Source organism: Oryzias latipes, chromosome 4 (assembly GCF_053564925.1).
Source record: "Oryzias latipes strain Hd-rR chromosome 4, Olatipes_Hd-rR_3.1".
Lineage (NCBI taxonomy): Eukaryota > Metazoa > Chordata > Actinopteri > Beloniformes > Adrianichthyidae > Oryzias > Oryzias latipes.
In genome coordinates this window covers 16,116,041-16,140,226 of record NC_136240.1, presented here as the reverse complement: position 1 = coordinate 16,140,226, position 24,186 = coordinate 16,116,041, and the positions used below count along the sequence as shown (strand labels likewise).

Here is a 24,186-nt window from a genome sequence, read left to right as displayed (position 1 = left end):
CATTCATAGGTAACCGTTGATACCTTTAAGTAGTGATTGGTATCTAAAGAAAATCTATTTATATCTTTAGAAAATCTAAAGTAAAAACAGTATTTCTGTTACTTTTAAAGATCTACTCTAAGGAAAATTGTGTTTCTGGTGTTTTTAATATGTCCTTGCAGCATTTTTATTTTATGATGGAGGACATATATAAAGAAAATTATGATTAAAGCTGCATTTCTAAGTATTTCTTAATTCAAATCGTGAATCAGCAGCAGACGAAAAAAACACTGTTGAAAAAAGTTTGTAGCAGTGATGTAGAAGCTACATCGACAAGCCACAAGCTCCCTGCTCTGCTCCATTCTGATGCATCCACTTGCAGACAAATATATCCACTTAAATCTTAATTTTCCTCGTCTGAGCTGACATCTGGCTCAAAACTATACAGTTGGAAAGCTCCAATTTTACTCACCATTTTTGTTGCACTGCTAATGTTTGGTTGGGGGCGTTAGGGGCTGTAAGCTAGTGGGAGAGCGTGTAAACATTGATGATAGGAAATAAAGGCAGGCTTACTCCATGCCAACAGACACGGTCATTGGTTAACTGTCATTATGAAGAAACCCTTTCCTAGAAAACTACACACTTTTTGTTTTTAATTTTCATTACCATAATGAAGAGATCACTGGGAATGCTTTGAAACTAAATCAAAAGATGATTGTAGTGGGAGCTTAGTTCAGTTTAAATCCCAAATTGTTTAAAATTGTTTCTTACAATTTTGCACCTGAATGAGTCAGTAAAACAGCAGAAGACTGTTGATCCAAAAAACCCTCATCTGTTTTCCTCTGGTAACTGATAATTCCATTATGTTGATCATAAACAAAGCAGTCGCCTTGCAGACAAGCAGTTATTAAACATGTGACCCAGGCCCATAACAGCACTGAATTATCAGATCATTTTTATGACCTTCCTAATTTCAGGATAACCACATTTTGCCTAGGCAACCGCATCTTCGTCATGAGTCTGTACATGAGAAAATGGACAAAAGAAAAGATCAGAATTGGCTTTATTAGATATGCAGAGACTGACCAAGATAACAAGTGGACATGAGAAAAATGACCATGATACTGTTAAGCTGATTCAGTTAAGTTCCAGCAAACGTACAAATGTGTCATCATGTGGTAGGTTGCAAAATTAAAGACAACATCATTCAAGCTCAGTATGGTTTAAACAATCAAAATTACTTTCCAACAGAATGGCAGCAAGGAAATGACGTATAGAACAAATCTCTCATAGTCTAAAGTTTATATTTGCAAAAATGATTTAACTAATTATTTATTTTTAATGCTATGTATCTATTCGGTCCAAACTTTAGACTCTGCAGACAACATAATCAACAAATCCAATCATCAGACAACTTCAAACCTAAAAATAACATTCTTTCTCCCATTTAGCCAGGATAAATGTCAACAAAATGTCCAGATATCAAGCTGTGTGTGGTTACAACCCTCAGGACTAGCCGTTCCAGCTGTAATTTGATGTTGTGGAGGATAAACAAACAGAGCAGACTTCGGTGGTGAGCAGTCGAATTGACAGACAGGAAACTAAAGAAGAAATTAGCAGATCCGAGGCTTTTGGGCCCTAACTGGACCATGTTTCGTTAACACTTTATAGACATATACATTGACATATGAAAGTGTAATTTAGCTGTATCAATGAATCAAGAGCTAGTCAATAGTTTGTTATGTTTCTTAGGAAACTCAGAGGGTTAGACTCTTAATACTTTGTTTTACATAATTAAAGTTAATAAGCACCCTTTTTGTTTATGAACACTTCTGCATGTGAGTAAGACTACATCTGATAAGTATTCTCTGACGCTGAGGCGTTTCTCATGGCTGATTTGCGACAGGTAAAGCGAATAGTTTGTTCTCATACAGAAGATGATCAAAAAGAACATTTGGGGACAAAAGTGTTCAACTACTATTATTTGATATGCATATATCCCAGACCATCATTATTTTTAAGATAATAATGCCTTAATATATTTAGAAAATATAGCTGTACCTGTAGCTGGAAAACATCCATTTATTTTCCAAACCCGCAGAATCTCTTCCAGAGTTGTGCGGTTGCTGGAGCCTATCCCAGCCACTATTAAGTGAAAGCAAGGTGCACCCTAAACAGGTCACCAGTCCGTCACAAGGTCAGCTTAAAAGAATTCAAATGTAATTCTTTGGTCATTTGAATGCATTTGGAAGGAAACTATGCATGTTAACATCTGCACTCAGTGGAACAAACATAGTTTGATTAGTAAAGATTTTTTGATTTGATGCAGAAATAGTGCATAGTTGACATGCTGAGGGCCATTTATAGTTAGTGTGTTAAAAAGATTGCTTTTTTTCTGACAAGAGAAAAACATGTTTTCACTCTGGTGGGGAAATGTTTGATCATTATCTGATGTTAATGAAGTTCATGAGATTCACAAGAATTGATACATCACTAACTTAAATTAAAAGAAGATTTCAAAAAGCATCAAAGTGAATGTACTTAAAGTCCCACTCCAATGAAAATCTTGTTTTTTGGTGTTTTTAACACCAAGCAAAATTAAGCTTGAATAAAAAATTGCGCTTCTGAGTATTTATTCAAATCATTGATAATCAGGAGCAGAAGTAAAAATGCCATTTGAGATAGAGTGTATTTGTGATGTAGAAAATACGCTGGGCGGGCCACATGCTTCCTGCCTAGCTCCACTCTGATGCATCCACTTGTGGACAAATAGATCCATGTACGTCTTTGTTTTTCCCGTCTGAGCTGGCACCTGGCTCAAAACTTTACGACTGGATAGCTCCAATATTGCTCGCCACTTTTGTTTCACCAGTAATGTCAGGTTGGGGTTGAGAGGGGCTGTAAGCTGATAGGGAGATGGATGACGGGAAGTGGGGGCGGGTCCGTACCAACAGTCACGAACGCTTTAGGAACGCTTTTACGACATATCAAATGATTATTGAAATGGGACTTTAAAAAGGTACAAAAATGTTTTTGATATTTTTACAGAATGCCTTTGTAAATAATTTATTCATATATATATAATGATATTCATATAATTAACAGCAACAAACCCGTAAGTAGTTGCTTAGTAAGTATCAAGGTATTCAAATCAATGCTTTGAGTTCTAGACTGAAAATCTGACCTTTGAACCAATAAAATCTATAACCGCAAGGATAAAAGAGGGTAAAAATGGTGAAACGAAGCTAAAACAATTGTTGCTTTACTTGGGTGACAAATAAAGGCTGTACAAAAAGGTATTTGATTGGGTCAAATTTTTTTACTTTTATACCCAAGTCCAGCTCTGTCTGTCTTCACCGCAGCACTCACAGTCTTGCTAAAATTAAAAGCACTTGTAATAAAGCTAAAAATACAACGGCACGTCGTTTATCAAGCAGCAGAAGTCATGAGTCAAATCCAATTTAGCTCCTTATTCAATCAGCTGTGCCTAATCAGCTAGGAGGTGTAAATAAGATGAGAAGAAATGAATCTTGGAGTCAATGGGTATGTTTGAAAAAACATTATTGAAGATGGGAGCGTCACTGTGACCTGCTGACTCCTTCAACTAAACTTTCAGACACGCTATTTTGGAGCCGGCTGCAGTAAGTCAAGCCCCAGGGTCCTGTTGCAGGAAGACAGTTTCCCCTGAGAGCCCTTCGAAATTATTTAGGAGCTTATCACGAGGATGACTTATTACCTATCGCTTTCCTCTTCTATTGTGAATTCAGCCAAACTAGGGAGAAATTCACCTTTGATTTTCTGATGCAACCCACAGAGAAAATATGGGAAAGTGTCCAAATTGATTTTAAATTAAATGCATCCTTATCTGTGTTTGACGCTTGTTCCTTAACAACAGAAGCAGTTGCATAATTTAATCTGCTGATCTCACAGTCAGTCATGGTTCACATTTAAAATACACAATAAAAACTAATAGCTAATTCTATCTTAACAGAAACATTGCCAAAACTGATTTTTTTTTATTTTATTTTACTTTCTTCCACAATTTAAAAGTTGTCACATTGTCTCTCTAACTGCTTGGGAACTCTCCCACTCCAAAAGAACTTCAATCGCATCACACCTCCCAATCAACACAATCAGTTAAACAGTCTTTCTTGCACACAGACACACAAACGAATGACCCAGATACCACCACGAGTGACTGATCAGATGCTCAGGAGCAAAAACATGTGGTTTGAGTTTATAATTCTACAAATATGACACAGTCACCAACTACAAATACACAACAGTTTGGTCAGGAGTTAACGGGGTTCAAACGTTCCCTACAAAATTAAATCAGTTCATCAACTAATAACCAGCATCAACTTTTGCAGCTTAATTGATATTGATTAATGGAGATGGAACTCCGAGGTTCTAGAAGGAGAATTTATTATATCTGTTTGAAATTCCAAAAGTTGAAATAAAAAAATATAAAAAATAAAACTACTTCCTGTAAAATGTCCCGCCTGTTAAAACTGCAAATGATGCTACAAGACGATGTTGTGTTTACAATTTGTCGCTCAAATTTCCCATCATCCATATGTGTACACGCTCTCCTGCTAGCTTACAGCCCCTCACAACCCCAACCTAACATTAGCGGTGCAACAAAATGGCGAGTAACATCGAACCCATACAGTTTTGAGCCAGATACTAGCTCAGATAAAGAAAACAAATACAAAAATGGATCTATTTGTCCATCCATTATAAACGCCAAAAACACGATTTTCATTGGAGTGGATCTTTAACCTAAAACTCCATAAATATCCACACGTAATAATATATTTGTAATACAACTTTGATTTATTCAAATTAAGGTTTGGGGTTCTTTTTCAGGTAAAGTTGGAATTTCCACCAGCCAGAAGAGCCACTGGTCTGTTTTTATATTTTGTATCACTTTCTGATCAAGACATTTGTTCAAGTTTCTAAAAAATCTGGACAAAACGAGGATGATGAGGAGGAAAAATAACAGCCATAAAACTGGAGGGTCCTCTAACATCTGACCATACTGGAAGTGGTGATGAGGTAGGGGTGGGGGGGTTTCCATCCCATGGAACAGCCTCACCCATGACTGTGTATGAGGGGAGGAAAAAACACTTCTCCAGCATCCACTGGGATAGCTGTATTTATCAATAAAATATGTCATGTGTTAAGATCTGCAGTGGGACCTGAGATAACAGGCACGTGGGAGAGTCCAAATAAAACCAAACATCATTGGGATGAGCAACTCTTTCAAAATAAAATAACTGCAATGACATAAAATGCATGACAATCTCTGCTGCTGACACTAAAATCTATACAAATTGCTAAATAATAATAATAAACGATCTATCCAGAATTATAAAAAGCGGAAATTTAAGGATAACTGATTAAAAAATAGCAGAAAAACGACAATTTATGAGACAACTGGAAGATTAAGGGTCGAGGAAACTCCCTAATAATCGAAGAAAAACAATCAGAAGCAACCTATGGAGTTTATAAACCCTAAAAATAACACGAGAAAAAGCCCATAGTTGTATTTCAGGTACTTATCATGTGTTTTACAAGTAAATTATCTGAGAAACAAATACTGAAGGAGCTACTTCAACAATTAACTAGACATGATAATCCTCTATCTGAATCCAAATTAATTTCTCAGGGGTTTCCCGACTGTAAAGTAACGTGGAATAGTTCATTAAAGAACTCATTCATGTGTACCGACGTATATCATATCTATGGAGCTCGATTCTTCTGCTCTTTCACTTACCTCCTAACGTGTCTCTGTGAAGTTTGCAATAAAACTTGCCCAAACTATTTGAGAAGGTAAAGAAAGTTTAGCAGAAGAAAAAAAAAGCCTCCCGCCCCCTGCTTTTAGCTTCAGATTCAAGCTAAGAATAAACACCAATAGCGCTTCCTGTTGGGGATTTCAAAATAAAACGAGTAATAGAAAGTTCTTGGAGTAAAGACCTTTCTGAGAATTTGGATTGGTACTTATTGCATGCCGTTTCTAGAATTCTATATTCACTAACATTTATGTATCATTAACACTTAGTATGACAGAAAAGCATGGACTTCTGATAAATTTTTCTTAAGTGATTTATTGCTCTTTAAGTTTGACACTGTTTTATTCCATTTCAACTGTTTTGTTTTAAACAATTTTACAATATGCTTAGTAAAAAATATTATAAATATGCCTAGTGTAACGCCAACACCACAAATAAAACAGAAAAATTGCGCGTGCTTTTAGTTTAGAGGGGAGTCTGCGTCGGGACACACCACTTCCTGTGTAAATGTTTGCAGCACAATGTTGTAACTGTTCTCTTGAGTTTTGCATGTTTTTACAGCAGAAAAAAAGTCACGAAAGCAGTTAACTCCTCCAATCATTTCAGAGATTGGTAGCATGGGGCGGGCATTAAACTGGGGAGGGTCTCGTCTTCAGAGTTCAGTCAAATGGCGCCAAAGACATGTGATCTCCACCTTTTTTTATGACCCTGAAAAAGTGGTTGGAGGCAGAGCTGGAGGTAGATGTTGAGAATGCATAGGGTAAGAAATGACGTCTGAATGAGGTGCAATGAGAAATATATATATAGCCAGGTGGAGAAGGTGTAGGTACAGGGTTGTGCCACTAGAGGGCGCTTCCTGGGTTTTCGGTGAACAGTTCAGTGAGGAGGTGGTGTGTTCTGGGGACCGTTATTTGACAGTTGTTTGACGGTTGTTTTGATTTGCGGATTCAAGGCGGTTGAAAGACACCTCAACTGCTGGTTCAACACACTCCACTTTGGAAAGGATCCCCAGTCTAGTTTTTGGTGATAACCATAAGTCCTCTTCAGAGAGGTTCACCACTTGTACAGGAAACACACGTTTAGCAACGTCCACCAAGGTAGGGATCACAATCAGGCCACTGGGCATGGGTGTGTTCGTTGGCTCAAGCAACAGCAGCCCATGAGAGTGTTTTGTGCCCCTTTTAGCATACACGGTGGCTACCGAAGCTGCTGGCACATGGGTGGCATTTTTACTTGCCACCCTAGCTGCAGAAACTTTTTCTGCCCCATCATCCATTTGCAACTTTTGCAGCGTTTCTTTCCAAGATGAATCTAACTGGCCTCCAAGTGTGGAGTCCAAACTGGCAATAGACAACTCTTTGCATCTCTTTATCACATTCATCCCTATAAGTAGTGGAGGATTATTTTTATCCGGCTGCTGGGTTTCATTTGTCATTGTGCTGACCCTATCTGAAACTAAACCGCTGTTCTGCATCCTCACCTGCTGCTTATCAGGATCCCTCACTACCAAAAATCCACACTCTGTAACAGTTAATCCCATAGTCTTCACATCTAACTCCACGTAACCTATGTAAGGAATAGGCAGTGAATTAGCAGCTGTTAGTTTAAGCCACTTGGCTGTGGGAATTATGTCCTCATGCTCACCAAGCAGGTGCTGACGAAAAAATGACTCAGAAAGGGTGCTGACCTGACTTCCACTATCTAATATACATCTAGTCTTGACTCCACCCACCTCAACTTCAACTTCGGGACATGAGCCCACAGCACGTTCTAGGAATCTCTCTCGAGTAAGGATCTGAGAGCCTTGACTTCCACCTCGGATTGCCTGGCTCTTGGCAACCGAGGGTGCTAGTTTCCCTGGGCGGGTGTTTCAGAAGTGGTAGGTTGACTTCCCTTTTTGTGTGATCTGCACTCCCGAGCGATGTGTCCCACTCTGTTGCACTTAAAACAAATAGGTTTGCCATCATCAGTATACTGGAACTTTGTTTTTACTCTCCCATCTCTGTGGGAGCTTCCCCGGAAAACAACTGCTTCTCTCACCACATTAACCAACTCCCCTATAGCTTTGCCTTGTTCAGAGACCACTTTAAGAATATCATCTAATGTGGCAGTTGACCTCTCGGGTGTACTACGTGTAGGTTGGCTTCCATCGCTCCCATCATTGCCCAATATATATATATATATACTTCACCTGCAATGCAGGTGAACTTTTCCAAGATAATTAAGTGTAAATTAAATGTGTGTAAAAAATTATTTTTACTTTCAAAGTGTTCAGCTACAAATACTGTGTTTCCACACATTGGACTGTAATGATGGCTTGATCACTTTTTGCTGCTGTCACGTGTGTTGTCCGCTGTGATGACAATCGGTCGTTTTTTATATAGTAAAATGAACCTACCATGCCTCAATCCTAATGGCATTTGCTAAGTTCGATATAATCATTTAATTTAATTTTGAAACTATTTTCTAATGGTATAGGTTGATTGGATTAACAACTTGCCTCAGACAAATCAATCTGATTGGATAAAGTGCTTAATCAACTATTCATTAAATTGTTACACCTTTAATATATAAAAGTGTTTTACCGAGTTTTATATTTGTTCTATTCTTACATTAAAACAAAATCCTGTGGAAAGTCACGTGATCGTTATAGGAGTAGAAATACTTCAATGTCTTATATTTGTCACCAGGTGGAGCTGTTGTCTTTGTAAAAAGTAAGTGTCAGAATTTCTTCATTTGGCATAAAAGAATGTTTTTTTTTGTTGTTTTATTTGTTTATTCATTTTTTCCTAAACAAATATTTTACAAATCTTAACAAAAGAATTGGCATCCATTGATACAAAATATAGAAAAACACACACACACACCCAAATCAACATATAATCTAAAGCAAGGAAGTGTCCATTTACTTTTCCTTTATATTTAAATATCAATATTTCTTATCAAACAGTTTCTTTTATGATGGAGTTATGTTAAAAACAGGTTACAAAAGGACTGGAGATAAAAATATGTGGTCAAAGCTAATTTAGATTCTTCTCTTAAAGGATTGAAAATTAAATCTGTAACATGTAAATGCTTTAAATGGTCACTGAGTTATCATGTTGTCTTTTAATGCTTTGTATTGATCCTACTATCAGGGCCAGGAAGTCCTTGAAAAAGAGATTGATTTCCTGGCGAAATAAAGGTTTTTGGGGGGTTTTTAAACAGAGAAAAGCTGTAACTAAAGGTTGCTATTATATCTGTGCTGGAATATCAGAGTAATTCTTTATATTACAAAGTTATCATTATAAACTTGCTAAGTTGGCTTTAGTCTCTAAACAGTTTTGATGCGTAGTTGAGTACTTAGTATTAGGACTAATATGTACCATGATCTCTGTCATACAGGTCCATATGAGCGTACTTACACCTGTTTAACAGCTGTGTTTCCCAGTGATTCTGTCGTCTATCACTGTCTGAACAGGATTTCAGAGTTCTGTTGGACGCGCCTCAGGTTGCCTTAAGGCAAGGTAGTTTCTGAATAGGAAGTCAGTCTGAGTCTCAGGGGCATGTATAGACAAACAAACGCAACATCAGTCATATGGAAAGTTTAGAGTTTTAACCTTTTACACACTTCTGGACTTCAGGGGGAAGCTGGAGTACCTGGAGAAAGCCGACAAATGCACAAGAAGAACCAGTTTGACTGGTGCCAGACCCTCCTTACTGTGAAGTGTAAATGTTCACCATCACATCCAATCCTGCAGCGCCCCTCTCCACGGATTTTCTTGCATTTGTTTCCAACCATACAATATAGGCTTTAACTTGTTTGCACATCAGCCGGGTTTTACCTCAACGCAGCAATTGGAGTCTATACTGTTGTGCAAAATGGCAGTGGTGTCAAATCAGAAGCCCTTTATTAATGCGCATTTGAACAAACATTAACTCTGTAGCAGATGGAGAGTAAATAGGAGTGTGCTTGCTTTGCACTTCGTTGCCACGTTACATTACACCAACCCTGACAAAACTTAAAAAGCATGCACATTCTTGTTTGCTGCATTAAGAGTTCGCCAATTCAGTCAGGCTAAATATTAGTTACACAACAGCAGAGTTAAGGACTAAAATGAGAGTGAAGCTGACATCAACCACTTTGCAAACAAAGGAAATTTGTAACAAGATGAAGTTCAACAGATGAAACAAAAACATTTATGTAGCAGAATTATTAGAAAATTCAGCAGTGATTAACAGAAGGCAAGTTGCATTGACACTTAATCCGGGTTGGACAACCACAGTAAAATTCTAGGGTCATTTGAACAAAATAAAAATAAAAAGAGGGGAAATAAAGAAAAGCTATCTGTAATAACTGAATATGGGATATTTTCAAAATAAAACAGGAAATAATAAAAAATACTTCAAAAGAGAAGAAAGTTTATTTCAAACAATGTTTTTGGCTATTAAATCTTATTTTAAGAAACTAATTCAACATTTTTAAAGCATTAACTAAGATATTGTTCATAATTCTTGACAAACTTTAGTGTCTCGATATTGCACTACAATGAAAAGCAATGTTTTAAACAAAGTTTTTAGCTTGTATTTGGTGTAACTTTAAGGGAAAACAAGAATTTACATCAATCCTGATGAGTCTTTGTATGCTTTTGGCTTTATCGTTACACTTATTACGCAGGAGGAGAAAAAAGTCCCCACTCCTCATCTTGAACTGAGTAACAGGAGTATGAACGTGACTGAAATCCACCAACACTTTGAGCTGGAGACGTCCCACAATGCACAGCTGCCAAGCAAGAAAGTTCAGTTCTCCAGTGATCAGCAGGAACAATGCATTCAGTTTCTCATGACCCAGCGGAAACAACAGGAAGTTGTTTGAATAAATGAGAAAGAAAAGACAGTGGGAAAAACGTCATAATCCACCTCTGGGCCCAGACGGGAAGAGCAATGGGTTTAGTTGCTTCAGGATCTTTTTGGGTCAAACCATCACACTATGGAGGATCAAGTAGTAAACAAAAACAAAAGTGTATTTAGAGACATTTCTCAACCGATCTGCAACCAGAGACCAGGTCTAAGTGTAGAAATAATAATAACTTTTTTTTCTAGAAAAACAAATATTTCTCCAACAACAAAGGGAGGTCAAGTCAGTGAGTGGTGCTGTCACATTTCAATTCAAGGTTGTCTCATCTCTGACTTTCCCTCTGAAATCAATCAAGTTTACTTGGAATTATTTGAAAATGTTAACAGTTTAAAGAATAAAATTGATGTTTCACTAAAGTTAGTCACAAGTATTTAGCAGCTCAATTCTTACTGTAAAATCCATTTATACTCACAAAAATGTCTGTTTGACTAAGAGACATACTGCAATTAACAAGTTCAAACTCTTAAAAAAACAGTACTTTCCCAGTCAAATGCACAAATAATTTATAAAAGACAAAAGGACTTAACAGGAAACAATTCACTAAAACAGAAATTGGGATTAAACATGTTTTACTTAAAGAAGCATTTTTTCTTGCTCTATAAGGTAATCTTTTTGTTTAAAAACAAGTAAAAAATCTCAATATCTACTGTTTTCATTTTCAAATAACTCAGTTTTGTTTGTGTCATATCAAATCTAGCAGGTTAATTTGACAATAAATAAATAAAAATCCTTTGTAGTATTTCGAGTTTTTGCTGCGAAAACATCTTTTATCAGGCTAAACATTGTACAGTTGAGTAAACTTTTCAAAGATGTAAAGGTAAGATCAGTGTCAATTGGAATATATTTAGGGTGAAAACAATTGATTGTTGACAATAAATACTACAAAAATGTGAAATTATAAAAAAAAAACCTTTGTTACAAATTTAAAGATATTAGTCAAAAAAAATCTTGGCGGAGAAAAAATGGAAAGAATTAACGAAACATTATTAAAGTAAGTATTTCAAAATTGTTTTTTGATTTGGGAAAATAAAAATTTTGAAAATTCTAAAGCAAAACAACAGAGAACAATGGAGTATGAAACATTTTAGGAATTAAACAGCATGCTTTTCAAACTTTTATTGAAAATTTCCTCTAAAAAACAGAAAAAATTTTAGAATAAAGACATCCTAAAGACAATTATTGGTTAACTTGTTTTTTTAAATTGTAGTACACAGAGGATGGACCAAGCAAGCAGGAATTGCTTCTGCGGTAACTCTTATGCCTCCCTTGATTCAGCAGTTTTTAAGCGCAACCCTAAACTACAACAGAACTACAGAATGTCCCGTAGCAACTTGCAGAATATAAAACAGCTATCACGTACACCTGGTTGAAGTAAAGTACACTTTCACTGCTGGTTTGTTCCAATCCAAGAACATCTACAGCCCTCCTGACACGCGTTCCAGCAGTTTTTTTTGTTTTCAGAACATGTTTCTGATGGGCCGCACAGATGGAGGAAGCTCTGAGACGTTTTATGGCCTCTCTTTCCTAAACAGAAGGTCACACTAATAGTAAATTAAACTGGACCCAAGAGCCGTGAACACAACCTCGTCCTACCAAACTCGGCCAGAACAATAACCTACTGTCGGCTGACTCCACTCTCACACACCTTTAAAAATCAACTAAGTGAAATGAAACAGACTATGGCAAAACACATCAAACTTTATTTTGAAAAACTACTTTAAAATGTTTGCTTGTAAAAACTAAGCTTAGATCAGTTCAGTGGCTGATATGTTGTCACGCTATGAAATAATCATTTTTACAGGACAGTCACATTCCTACTCATTACCTAAGAGTATTTTTAAGTTCATCAAAGTGATTTCCATTTTGGATTTAACCCTGACATAAAAAGTGATTAAAAAATAAAGAAAACCTAGCAAATGTTCCCTGACTTTTAAAAGTAATACTTTTATTTCATTTTACCCCGATTTTCTTTGTTTCAGAGAAATGCCATTTGCCAAAACTGGTAAGGCTTTTTTCAGCGACTCGTTACAGCCAGAGGGACACAGTTTACAGTCAGCCATGAAAATGACCAAAGCAGGATCCATCCAAAGAAGCTCCTCACACTGTGTACAGACATTCACCTGAAACAAATATGTTTGCACTGAAGGACAAGCATCATGGCTGCATCATTGACCCCTCCCAAAACACAGCTACACACGTTAGCTACCTCAGCACCAGAAAAGCTGCAGCTTTTCCCTCCATGTTTTTTCCACCAGTACTTTTCCATCCTGTTAAATATGTGTGTGTTTGTTGCACACTTGTCACATGTGTCACTGCCTGCAGCTGTGTGTTTCTGTGTGAGGGAAATCTCACAGTAAGGCATCCAGAGCTGTAAGGGACCAATACACTTGAATTTTTTATTTATTTAGTGCAGTCGTTTTCTTTTATTTTAATCTTTTTTTACATGATTTAAAATGTAAACAATTCACCTTGGTTCTCCTTTTGATGTGGTTGCAAAATTTCCTGTAAATTAAAGTTTTGTGGGGTTTTCTTTTTTTTTTGGGGGGGGGGGGGGGATTGTAATTGAGAAGTAATTTTAAAAAAAAATATACATGCATACATGGAAATATCTAACTTCAAAAGATTAGTCACAATTTCATTGGAAAAAGAAAAGAAAAAAGTAGATGAGATACACACAACATGGCACAATGAAGCCATTTAATATGAAATTTGTCTTTTTAATTAATTTCATGAAAACAAATGGGAAGATGCATATTTTATACAGGTACATATATTCCCTAAGCTATAAAGCTTTACTTTATTTGAATTTTTTTACATGTGTATCATAGTTTTCTCATTTTCAACATCATGGTTAGTCTTCTTTTATCTCCTCACACGTTTCTGTTTCTGCAATATTATTATTATTTTTGTTTCTTTTTTATCACTTGTTCCCTTAGTTTGTAGTAAATTTCATTTTATTTTTTACACAGTGTCAGGTACTTGTCATTTTCCTGTCTATGTCCCTTCTGTGCTCCTCACACTGCAAATACTTAAAATTATAGAATTCTGTCTGGGCACTAACAGCAATTAATAATTTCTTCTCCATTATCAATTTTTACATGGTTGGCAATTCAGTGAATTAAAAGGGATGCCATCCATACATCACTACCAAATCTGAGTCCTCGATGGGTCTGTGTTTGACCTGGTTCAACTCTCAACGCGCATTCAATGGCCATACGATTTGAATGTAGAGCGCGAAAACAGTTGTTGAAAGTTGCGTAGTGATGTGTGAGCATGAGAGTATTGAACCCGAAACACGCATGCTTTTACATAGACTTCTCTTTATAAGTGGCCACCTGAGCGCAGGTTGTTGAGGGCAGTGTGAACGTAGCTTGAGACTATGGCTGTTAATTTCCCTAAATGTTTTGAACAAACATTTCTGTTCACAAAGTCATCCTGATTTACCAACAGAATAATTACATTATGTGGCTACAACTATCACTGTTTGTTTCGTTCATGGTGTTTTAACAATAAATTTATCGTGTTAACCTATCCAGCAGCATTCATTTTTGCTTGAACCATACTAAAAGTAATGATGTATTTTTTTTATTATCTAGCTTCTCTTCTGTGTCTGTTTCATTCAGTTCAATTCAGTTTTATTTATAAAGCCAACAGTTGTCTCAACGGGCTTCACTAATTGAACAAAGCATGAAATCAGTTATAAAATACAATAGGTAGTAATAAGCTAAAGTAAACTAAACAGATCAAACTAAACTGGGCCTCCCTGCCCTTGGACCCCTTCTTCTTGGGAAGGAAAAACTCCAAAAAAAAAAAAGGATTTTGAGAAATAAAAGAAGAGACCTCAGGGATGTTCACTGACAAGCTCCTTTTAGCAAAGCATCTCCTCAGACACAAGCTCTCTTTTGTCTGGGTAGCCTTTGAGAGTGTCATATAGTACCTTGTTTACTAATTGCATCATTTTAGGCACACATTTGAATGCAGACAAACACAGACGAGGGGGGGGGGTTAATGTAAACACACAGGAAAGCTTTTAGACTTTGTCAGCAGGAAATGTGTTCAAGATTTTGCCATTCCCCCTTTAATAAGTCCAGGAAGTATTTTTGTTTGCCTCTAAATGGCAATAAATGCAAAAGACAAGTGAAAAACGCTTTTCCTTTAAACTTTCATTGCACACATAATAATTTTCTCCGTTCCACATTCTCTGTACTTTTTCTGCAGACTTCCAGGTTAATGTAAAATCACCATGATTTGAGAGGCTCAAAAACACTTTGTGGAGCTTTTGTGGAAAATCCAGCTTCACGCTAATTTTTGTTCTAAATTCCGATATATGAACTTGGTGTCATATAATAATTTCTACTTCATGATCACTTTTCAAAAGGTTGGCACTTCTTTGAGGGAAAAGTGATGCTATCCATACATCACTACCAATCCGAGTCCCTGATTGGTCAAAATTCAACTAGGTTAACTTTCAACACACATTCATTGGCCACGCGTTTTGAACATAGAGCCTGAAAATGGACTAAAAAACCTTTTTTAAGGTTTTAAACGTAAAGGTTTTGAACGTGAAGGTACCAAACGCACATCTACACGTGTTCACACAGACGTTTTATTGGAAGTGGCCTCTTGAACGTGCGGTGTGACCATTTCATCCCAGCTCAATCCGTCAATCCATCTTCTTAACCTGCTGTATACCTTTCAGGGTCACGGGGTTGCCAGAGCCTGTCCCAGCTACTGTTGGGCAAAGGCAAGGTAATCCCCGACATGTTGCCAGTCAGCGGGCATCACAACTCCAAGTTTTCTGATATATGGGCTTGAAAATGCGGTTTAAGCGGTTGGCAAAGAGAATCACCTAAAAAGTCACATAAATTAGCAAAATATTGGGTTGAAAAAAACACAAGAATACAAATTACTCAACTATAACAAACGTGTTAATAACTTAAGTCACATCATGGTTGCATCACTTTGGTATTTAAAACGTTATCTGCTTTTTGTTTTTTAAAACACACTTGTTCTTTTTTTAACCCTCCCCTTATTTTAACCAGTTAGTTGCTGTGATTTTGAATTTCCACACCTACTCCCACTGTTGTATTTAGCGATAAAGAGGACAGGAAAAATAACAGTGGATGCCAAAACAACTGCTGTACTTTTATCAGAAACAATGACTTGTTAAAGCAATTTCCCCCTCGAGTGAAACTGACAGGAAGGAGATAGAGGGATACCTGTCCATCAGGTCAGAGTACACATCAAAGTCCAAAAACGCTTAAAACAAAAACATGTTTTCATGGTCTCAAGGTAAGTGCAGATAGCAAGAAGCCATAAACACGTCTGGCTTTGTATCAAGGCCTCAGGTGGTGCACCCACGCTGCTGCTTTGAAAAGAAAAACATGGTTGCAAAGTTTACAAGTTAGCCTTTTTTTATAGTTTATCTTAACAAAAAAAAAGTCCCATTTGTTATTACTTCCATCATTGGTGGGAGCAAGTTCCAAACCCCACACAAACAGACCTGGTGTTTTTATGAACTTGCAATCATGCGGATGAGAAAATATCTCACCAATAAATAACATTCATTGAAAACATTTGTTTTGCAAATCTTTAGACTCCGACTGTTAGACAGTTCTGTGTGCAACGTGGTGGTGGTTAACAAAATCAACATTTTCTACAATAAAAATGATATATGTATACATATATATATATACATATATATATATTACATATATATATACATGTAAATATATAATTCAGAGATATCTGAATTTACTGTCTTGTTTTACTGAAAAGAAGAATCCAAATGTTTGGGTTCTGCGTTAAATTTAAACTATTAGATTCTGTTACTGGTTTGCTGCCTTGTGTTGATGTTTTTACACCCTATGATGAAATTAAATATGATTTAATTTAATAAGATATAGATACTATTAGTTATGATATGTTTAGTGATTCGGTACATTTTTGCCCACAATGTTAGTTTAAGATGCAGAAATATTGAATGAATATCAAAATTGATCCACACATTTTTAACGTGGTGTTACTGTATTAGAAAGAATTAATTATCAACATTTTTTCAACACAGAAAGTCATTAAACAAAATGAAAACAATAGATGAGTTTTTTCCCCATAAAGTTTTAAAAATTGCCAAAACTTTTCCCGCCAAAATTCTTTTTGAGATTACATGGAAGCAGCCATTTTGTAATGACCGGAAAAAGCCCCTCTAGTAGTGGGTAGTCATTGGACAATACTAGTGGAATGATGATGAACTACAGGGCAGAAAACGTGGACCAAGTCATTCATATAAAGTGGGTTTATGAAGTTTGGATCATGCTAATGATATAAGTGTACTAGAGATGCGGGTATGAAATAGAATTCCATTGTTTTTATAGGGTTGACAAAGAATATTTTGTGCCACACTGTCCTGTAAAGGGTTCATCAGATTATGACACTTTATAATTAAACTTGTCATGTAACCAAAAGGGAAGAAGCTGGCTTCTCATAAGATTAGTCAGGAAAAAATTCTTGTGTCGTGTGAAACAAAGCCCATAGATCATGTTACCCAGTCATGCAAAAACACAGCAAACCACAAAAATGACCACGGTTATTTAATCAGTAACAAGTGTCTGCACCTGCTTTAAGGCTGCAGTTTGGTTAGTTTGCAGAACTAAAGCTTTCTGGTTTATGAGGAACACAGATTAGGGTTGACCTGAAAAAAAGACTGTGAACAAAAAAGAGGTTTCCTGTAAGATGACTTCATAGACCAAAAAACAGAAGAAAAGAGAACAAACTGCTCGTATCAAAAGAATGTGGAAGCTGAGTTGTATCTAAAGGCCCGTACACACCGGGACGAATATTCGCCAGGCGTTATTCGCCAGCGTTTTTCGCCACGTTTTTTGTGTTCACACCCAGGCGATTTTCGCTGACGATGAGTCGAGCGAACATGCAATTTCATTCCCTGACATTAGATGGCGCTTAATGTAAACAGAAAAACTCCTGTACACAAGGTGGCGCTGCGCAACTTTACACTTCTTAAAGTCGCTTTTCACTCAGAAGAAGAGAGCAAGTATTTACACGCTTGTCAGAATAATACAAAGAAAACATGAATATTTCAAGCATCAGTAGCTCCAACTGGTGATTGGTTCGGGATATTTTAGAATGTCCATCATTATTTCTTCGCGGCTGTGTAGACGCTACTCTGCGTCTATCTACTTCGCTGGTATGTGTGCTCAGCAAGGCAGTTTTGTGTTTGAGCGCCCCCAAGTGGTGTTTTACTGTGACTTCAGAAGCTCCAGACACGTGTGCAAAAGCGCCATTCTCATTGGTCGAATAGATTTCGACGCGAGGCGTCAAAAAAAAAAACGAACCCGAGGCGTTTTTTTTTTCTGACGCTTTGTCGCGTGGCGTTTTTTCGCGTCGGTGTGCACACTCTCATTGGGGCCCTTTGTTTAGTCACGAGGCGTTAAACGTCGGCGAAAATCGCCGGCGAAATTCGTCCCGGTGTGAACAGGCCTTAAGGCTACGTTCACACTGCAGGCTGAAACGACTCAGTGGAAGGGAAGCGAGGTCAACGATTGGATTAATATTTGGGGTGACAGCTCTATTTAGGCCAAACTCAAGGGCTCTTATCGCAACCGGGCGGTTTTGAAAACATTTCCAACGAAATGGCCGAGCGTGAGTACAGACGATCCTGGCTCCAATGCCAGCGAAAAATAAAAAGCCTCCGAGCCAAATACAAGGAGGTTAAAGACTGGGACAAACGAAGTGGTCGTCAACGTATCACCTGTCCATTTTACCGAGAGCTGGACCGCATTTTCTTCACGTGACAGAGTTAATCGAAGGCACTCACAAACATAATCGAAGGTGGATCTGGTCATTCAAAAGTTACTGATAAATTCTGTATCAGTGAAGCCACTCACATCAGTATCCCACAACTCCTGGCCGTGACTCCGTACCCACACGTTTCTCTGTACCGACTTGGCTAAGACTGCTCCACAAAACACCATGGCCAAAAACTTTGCTATCCTCCTTTTTAATTTTCTTCTTGAAATGAGAAGACTGTAATTGTGCTGGCTCCTTTGTGAAAATAAATGTAATAATGCAAAAAGAGCTCAGCTGTTGACAACACTGTTGTTGACATCCATTGTTAACGTTAGCTACTTCCCCAAACAACGAGTGACGTCGTTCACCGTTGAGTACTCTTCTGCGCATGCGAGTCACTTCTGGGTCATTTCACGTTCCCACAGGGGATCACAAATGTTCGCAATTAATTGGAAATGTGAAAGGCCTTGCAAAATAAATCGCATGTTTTCAAAAAATCGGAATTGAGCATTAAGCCCTGCAGTGTGAACGTAGCTTAAACAAGCTTTTAGAAGAGAATATTGCAGAAAAGATGTGAGAATGTTTGTGTGTGACACACAGGACAGGGTTCTTTTTAGGCTAAAACTAATCAGCGTGGTCAAAAATGTGAGGCCATCTGTTGGACTCAGATTAGGTAATGCCATAGGACAATGATCTAAAGAACATTGGAAAATCAGCCACAGAATGGCTAAAAATAGCAAAGTGTTGCAGGGTTATAAGGCAAAGTTCAAACCTGAACCCAGCCGAAATGCTGGGAACTGTGTGTATACAATCCTCAAAGCACGTTTGGACAGATATGTGGGAAAAAAGGCATACATCACGTCATGAAATTGCAAACTCATTATTTCTCCAAAACTGACTTAATCATACTTTTTTTAAATCTGCATATACTCCTTAAAAGTTCAGGGTTTTTTTTGGAGTTGCGCTAATCTAGTTAATGTCGTTTGTATTTCATTATAATCTTATGGAAACCTTTGAACTGAAAGAGGATTAACTTTAATTATTATTAAACCTGTTCTTGGAAGTGAGGATTTGCATTTTCAGCTACATTTTAAGGTTTATTTATGTATTAAACATGTTGGTGGCAGTACCATGTACCACGTACATGAATCTATTTGTCTGCAAGTGGATGCATCGAAATGGAACAGAGCAAGGAGCTTGGGCCTTTCTGTTAAATGTTCTGTCACATATACAATCTTTTTCCAACAACATTTGAGTCTGCTCCTGATTCACAACGATTTCAATAAAAAAAATACTTAGAAATGCAATTTTAAGCTCAATTTTCTTTATATATGCCAGCCATCATGAAAAAAAGCCACAGGATTAAAAACACATTATTCATCTGAGAGGGTCTTATTCAACACAAAGATAATGCTTCAACAAAAACAACAACAAAATTAAAAAATTTTAAATCAAGTTAATTAAAAATTGTGTTAAAAAAGTAAAATAAAATCTTTAAAATCAAATTAAAACATTTGTAACTGACTAACCAATTCTCATCATACAAACATGATTAGATGAAGTCACAGTTTCCAGAACTAAACCCTAATATAAACTTAAAAGTGAAATATTGAAAGTCTAAATTTCCATAAATAACGTTTCAATTCTCATTTCTCTTGATGCTTTTATCATCCTCACAGGAATGTTTATTGTATGCATTTCTGCTGAGCTGGGCAGCTCCTGGAGTTGGTCAGGACTCTTGGGTAACTCACAAAACCAGATCAATGTTTTCATTGAGTCTTCACAGACGGCAGCCTCTCCCTCCTGCTTTCTGGGTAAAAGGTGAACCGTGGAAAAGAACGACATGGCCCGTGTCACAGCAGAGGTAACAGACAAGTCATGCACCACATGAGTAAACAATGATTTAAACCTGATTAATACCACATTCTGTAAACAAGAGAAGAAGCTTAACTGCAGACTGAGTTTTACTTTCGAAATTAGAGCAGTTCCACTTTAGTGTCTAGTGCTGTGACGCACTGAGGAAAATACTGCAGAGTTTAGAGCTTACAGCTGCATTTTTATTTGTGTTATCTTGAAACTATTAAACATTTCAAGTGAAGAAAAGTGGTTTTAGCAACGTGCTGTTCAAAGATCAAAGCCCAAAGTCCGAAGCGATAAAACATGAAATTTCTAACTGGATGTCAAACACTCATGTCCCAACTGTTAATTCTCTAAAGACTCTCTATAGAAGTGGCAGATGTGGTTTTAAGATATGAGGGACTTTTAAAATGAAAGACATTAACCAGAACTATGTGCAGCTGATGAGGTGAAAAAAGCCTTTCTAACCGGCAAAGGAAAAAAAGAGGAATTGTTCCGTCTTTCTCCAGGAGAATGAACTCTCAAGTGTTGTTTTTCAGGTGAGCTTCCAGGCCAAGACAGGCTGCAACATGAACAGCTGTTAAACAACATAACCATCACAACCAAAATATGGATTGTCAGGGCCTGGTCTCATCCTGTCTCTTTATTTTTTCATGCTGAAGGAAATCCTTATTTAAAAAAAATACAAATTAATTATAGTTGAAAGGGATGTGAGATTTTCTCTTTCCATAATTCTGAAAAAACAAAAACAAAACAAAGACGTATTTCAATTCTATCAATGAACCTTGTTGCCTTATTTCAGGTAAAACTTAGAACATCAGAAAAGGACAAACATTGGCAGTGTTAGGGGTGTTCTGGGTTAAACAAAATACAGTTTGTAAACCACAAACATACCTATGCTATGTTGCAGAAATGTATATTTATAAATATGTTTGGTCAATAAACCTTTTTAATTTCTTTAAATTGAAAAAAAAAAAGCCCTTCGAGCTTGGGTGGTTTCTCAGTTGTGGCTACAACAACCTGCGGGATTCCAAGGTATTTGTATCTGTAATCAATGTCTGCTGTTGTTCTGGGAGCGAGACCCCTCCTGTGTGGACTACCTTGCCTCTCTTTGTCACCATGCGACTGTATTTTTCGAGCCCAAATGACATCCCAATGTCAGTACTGTAGATCCTGGTGGTGTGGATCAGGGAGTCAATGTCACGCTTGCTCTTGGCAAATAGCTTCTTTTTATACAGATACATTTTTGATTATTTTACACAATAATTCTAGATTGAACCTGAAACTGTCTAAAAACTCAACTCTGAGTGGCAAATGTTGTTTTACTGCAAACTAAAAATGTTTAAATCCACAAAGCAAAGCAAAGAAAAAGTCAAACCTTAGAAAATTATCTAGAAAACCAAATATAGCTCCGTCAAACTATATACAGTACAAAGTTCCAAGAGGGATATCACAGTTATGTATCATAGCTCTTGTTAGGTTTGTTTTAAACCAAAAGTTTCAAAGCTATAAAGTTTTTGAAACATTCATGCTTAATTTTGAATGAAAACACTGCTTATGGGGATGTTGATTTCATTCCTGTCTCATTGTAAACAACTGATGTGAATGTCAAACTCACTGGTGAGTTCAGGAACTACTGAGGGTTAATAAATCCACTACAGAGCAGGTTTTAGAAAAACTTCAAGACACTCCAACCTTGTTTTTGAACATTAACAAGTGGGTTTTGTAACTGATGAAAACACACACAGGTAAAGCAACACTGCCTTTGACTCAATAGTGTACCTTTTTTGGGGTTTTATTTTTTTGCAAAGGTGAAAAACAACCTCAGTTTGTCAGTAAGAGAGCAGAAATTAAATACTCATTCATGTTAAATTTCACAAACATCTTTCTGAATATTTAAATCTTAGGGAAAACCAAACATTTTGAGTGAAAAAGAAATTTGTATTTGGCATAAAAACATTACAATTAAAACATCTTTTCTTGGCCTGGAAAATATTCATTTTTGAAACTTTTCTGCGCTAAAAGGATGTTTTGAGCAACACAAAAATAAGGTAAAACAAACCCCAATACAAGCTTAGTGTGGCAACCGCTTTTAAAGTTTATAGGAATGATTACAGCATCTTTAACTGTGGTCACTTTTGAAAACAAGAAGAAGTCAAGAGTTTACAAGATCAACAAAAAGCTGACCTTTGTCTTACAAGTCTACGCCTCAGTCTTTGATCAGAGAGACGCCTCGAGGAAACAACACGTCTTTCTGGGTTAAAGTGCAAACAGAGACTGTGGAGAAAAAGGCAGCAATTCCAAAAATGACAGGGAACTCCGGGATAAAGATGCTGTGGGAGGCAGGAATCTGGGTAAAAGGTCGGTGTGCTGGAAGTGAATGGAGTATCAGCCTCTGAATTGAAAATAGCAGCTGTCCTTAATGAATCCCTTGTGATGTAAACTAAATGTGCACACGCTGTGCACGAGCTGTGCATGAGCACAACCTTTCCCCTACTTTTCTCCTCTTCCAAGTCCAGTGACGTCTAAAATGTGTGGGGAAGAAACAGGAGCCCCATGAAAAACCCCAAACTCCGCTCCACAGTCATCCTGGTGAGCAGAAATGCGAAACACGGAAAATAAATCCTCATTTTGCAAACTATTCAGACTTATTTTTGGGGAATTAGGGTGAAGACTTGTTTCTTAAAACACACAAAATCAGGGAAAATAAACTTTTGAAAATTATTTAAGTCCAACAAGTTTTTTTTGTCAGTAACGACATTAGCAAATACATTACTTCAGTCCAAAGTTTGGTCATAGTTTTAAAACAACTGTGCTATATAAATATTTAGGATTTTGAGTGATTTAAGAAAAAAATGCACAATTCCATTTTTAATATTTCAACTCTGGGGATGGGAACTTGCTGTAACTTAAATGTGGAGATTCATTTACTTTATCATATTTGTTTTTTTTATAAATTCATACAAATGAACCCTAAAACTATTATCTAGAATTCTGAATATGAAAGTCCATAAGTCCAAAATTCAAATTGCAGTCAAGTCACTTATTCAATAGTTTTCTAGAAACACAAAACATATTTTAACTGATAATGAGATGTTAGGAAATAAAATAAATACAGCAAATTCAAACCTCGGTGGAATCAATGACCTAACAAAGCATGGAGTCCAATAGACTCTAAAAATGTGCTTTGGTATCTGGCACCAGAGTGCTAACAGAAAATCCTTTAAGTCTTGAAGATGCCGGGTGGAGTCTCGGTGGATCTGGTTTGTTTGTCCAGCAAATCCCACAGATGCTCAACTTGAAACCCTGGGAATTTAGAAACCAAGACAACAACTCAAATTGTTTGTGTGCCTCCAGCCACTCCTGAGCCACCTTGCTTTGTGCCAGCAAAAATCTTCAAGCTGAAAGAAGCTACAGTCATCAAAGTAATGCTGTTTCTACGTAACAGTATGACTTGACCACAGTTTACCACTGAACTCTTTAAAGCAGAATTCCAACTCTGCCTATTTGCTGTTTTCTTATGCAATAAGTGACAACTCATTCAAGTGTGTCGATGAAAATGTACCCTTGTTTTTTGTGATTTTAAAGCACTAAGTCTCCACTTATAAAGTCTCACTCCTATCATATTTTGATCTATTTTTAAAATGTCCTCAGTGGTCTTATGCTTACGATTCTTCTGTTTTTTGTCAAAATCAAAAATAACTTGACTCTGAGTTGTGGGCGGAACTGTTGGCGCAGAGCAACCTCACCCCCCTTTCCCCTCACTTATAGCTTAGAGCTATTTGTTTCCACGCTCTCCTGCTAGCTTACAGCCACTTATAACCCCAACCTAACATTACCGGAAAAACGAAAAGA

At 37.0% G+C, this 24,186-nt stretch overlaps 2 protein-coding genes across 3 annotated transcripts in view; both read right to left on the bottom strand.

Moving 5' to 3' along the window:
* The window catches only part of kank3 (KN motif and ankyrin repeat domains 3), a 29,796-nt gene extending 23,909 nt beyond the window's left edge, over nt 1-5,887 (bottom strand). For both annotated transcript variants that reach the window (XM_011474022.4, XM_011474023.4), the window contains exon 1: nt 5,759-5,887. The gene's annotated coding sequence lies outside the window, so the exon portion shown is untranslated. The remainder of the gene's footprint in view (nt 1-5,758) is intronic.
* LOC101166542 (dipeptidyl peptidase 9) overlaps nt 1-24,186 on the bottom strand; it is a 51,077-nt gene that overhangs the window by 4,526 nt on the left and 22,365 nt on the right. The gene's annotated exons all lie outside the window — the stretch shown is intronic.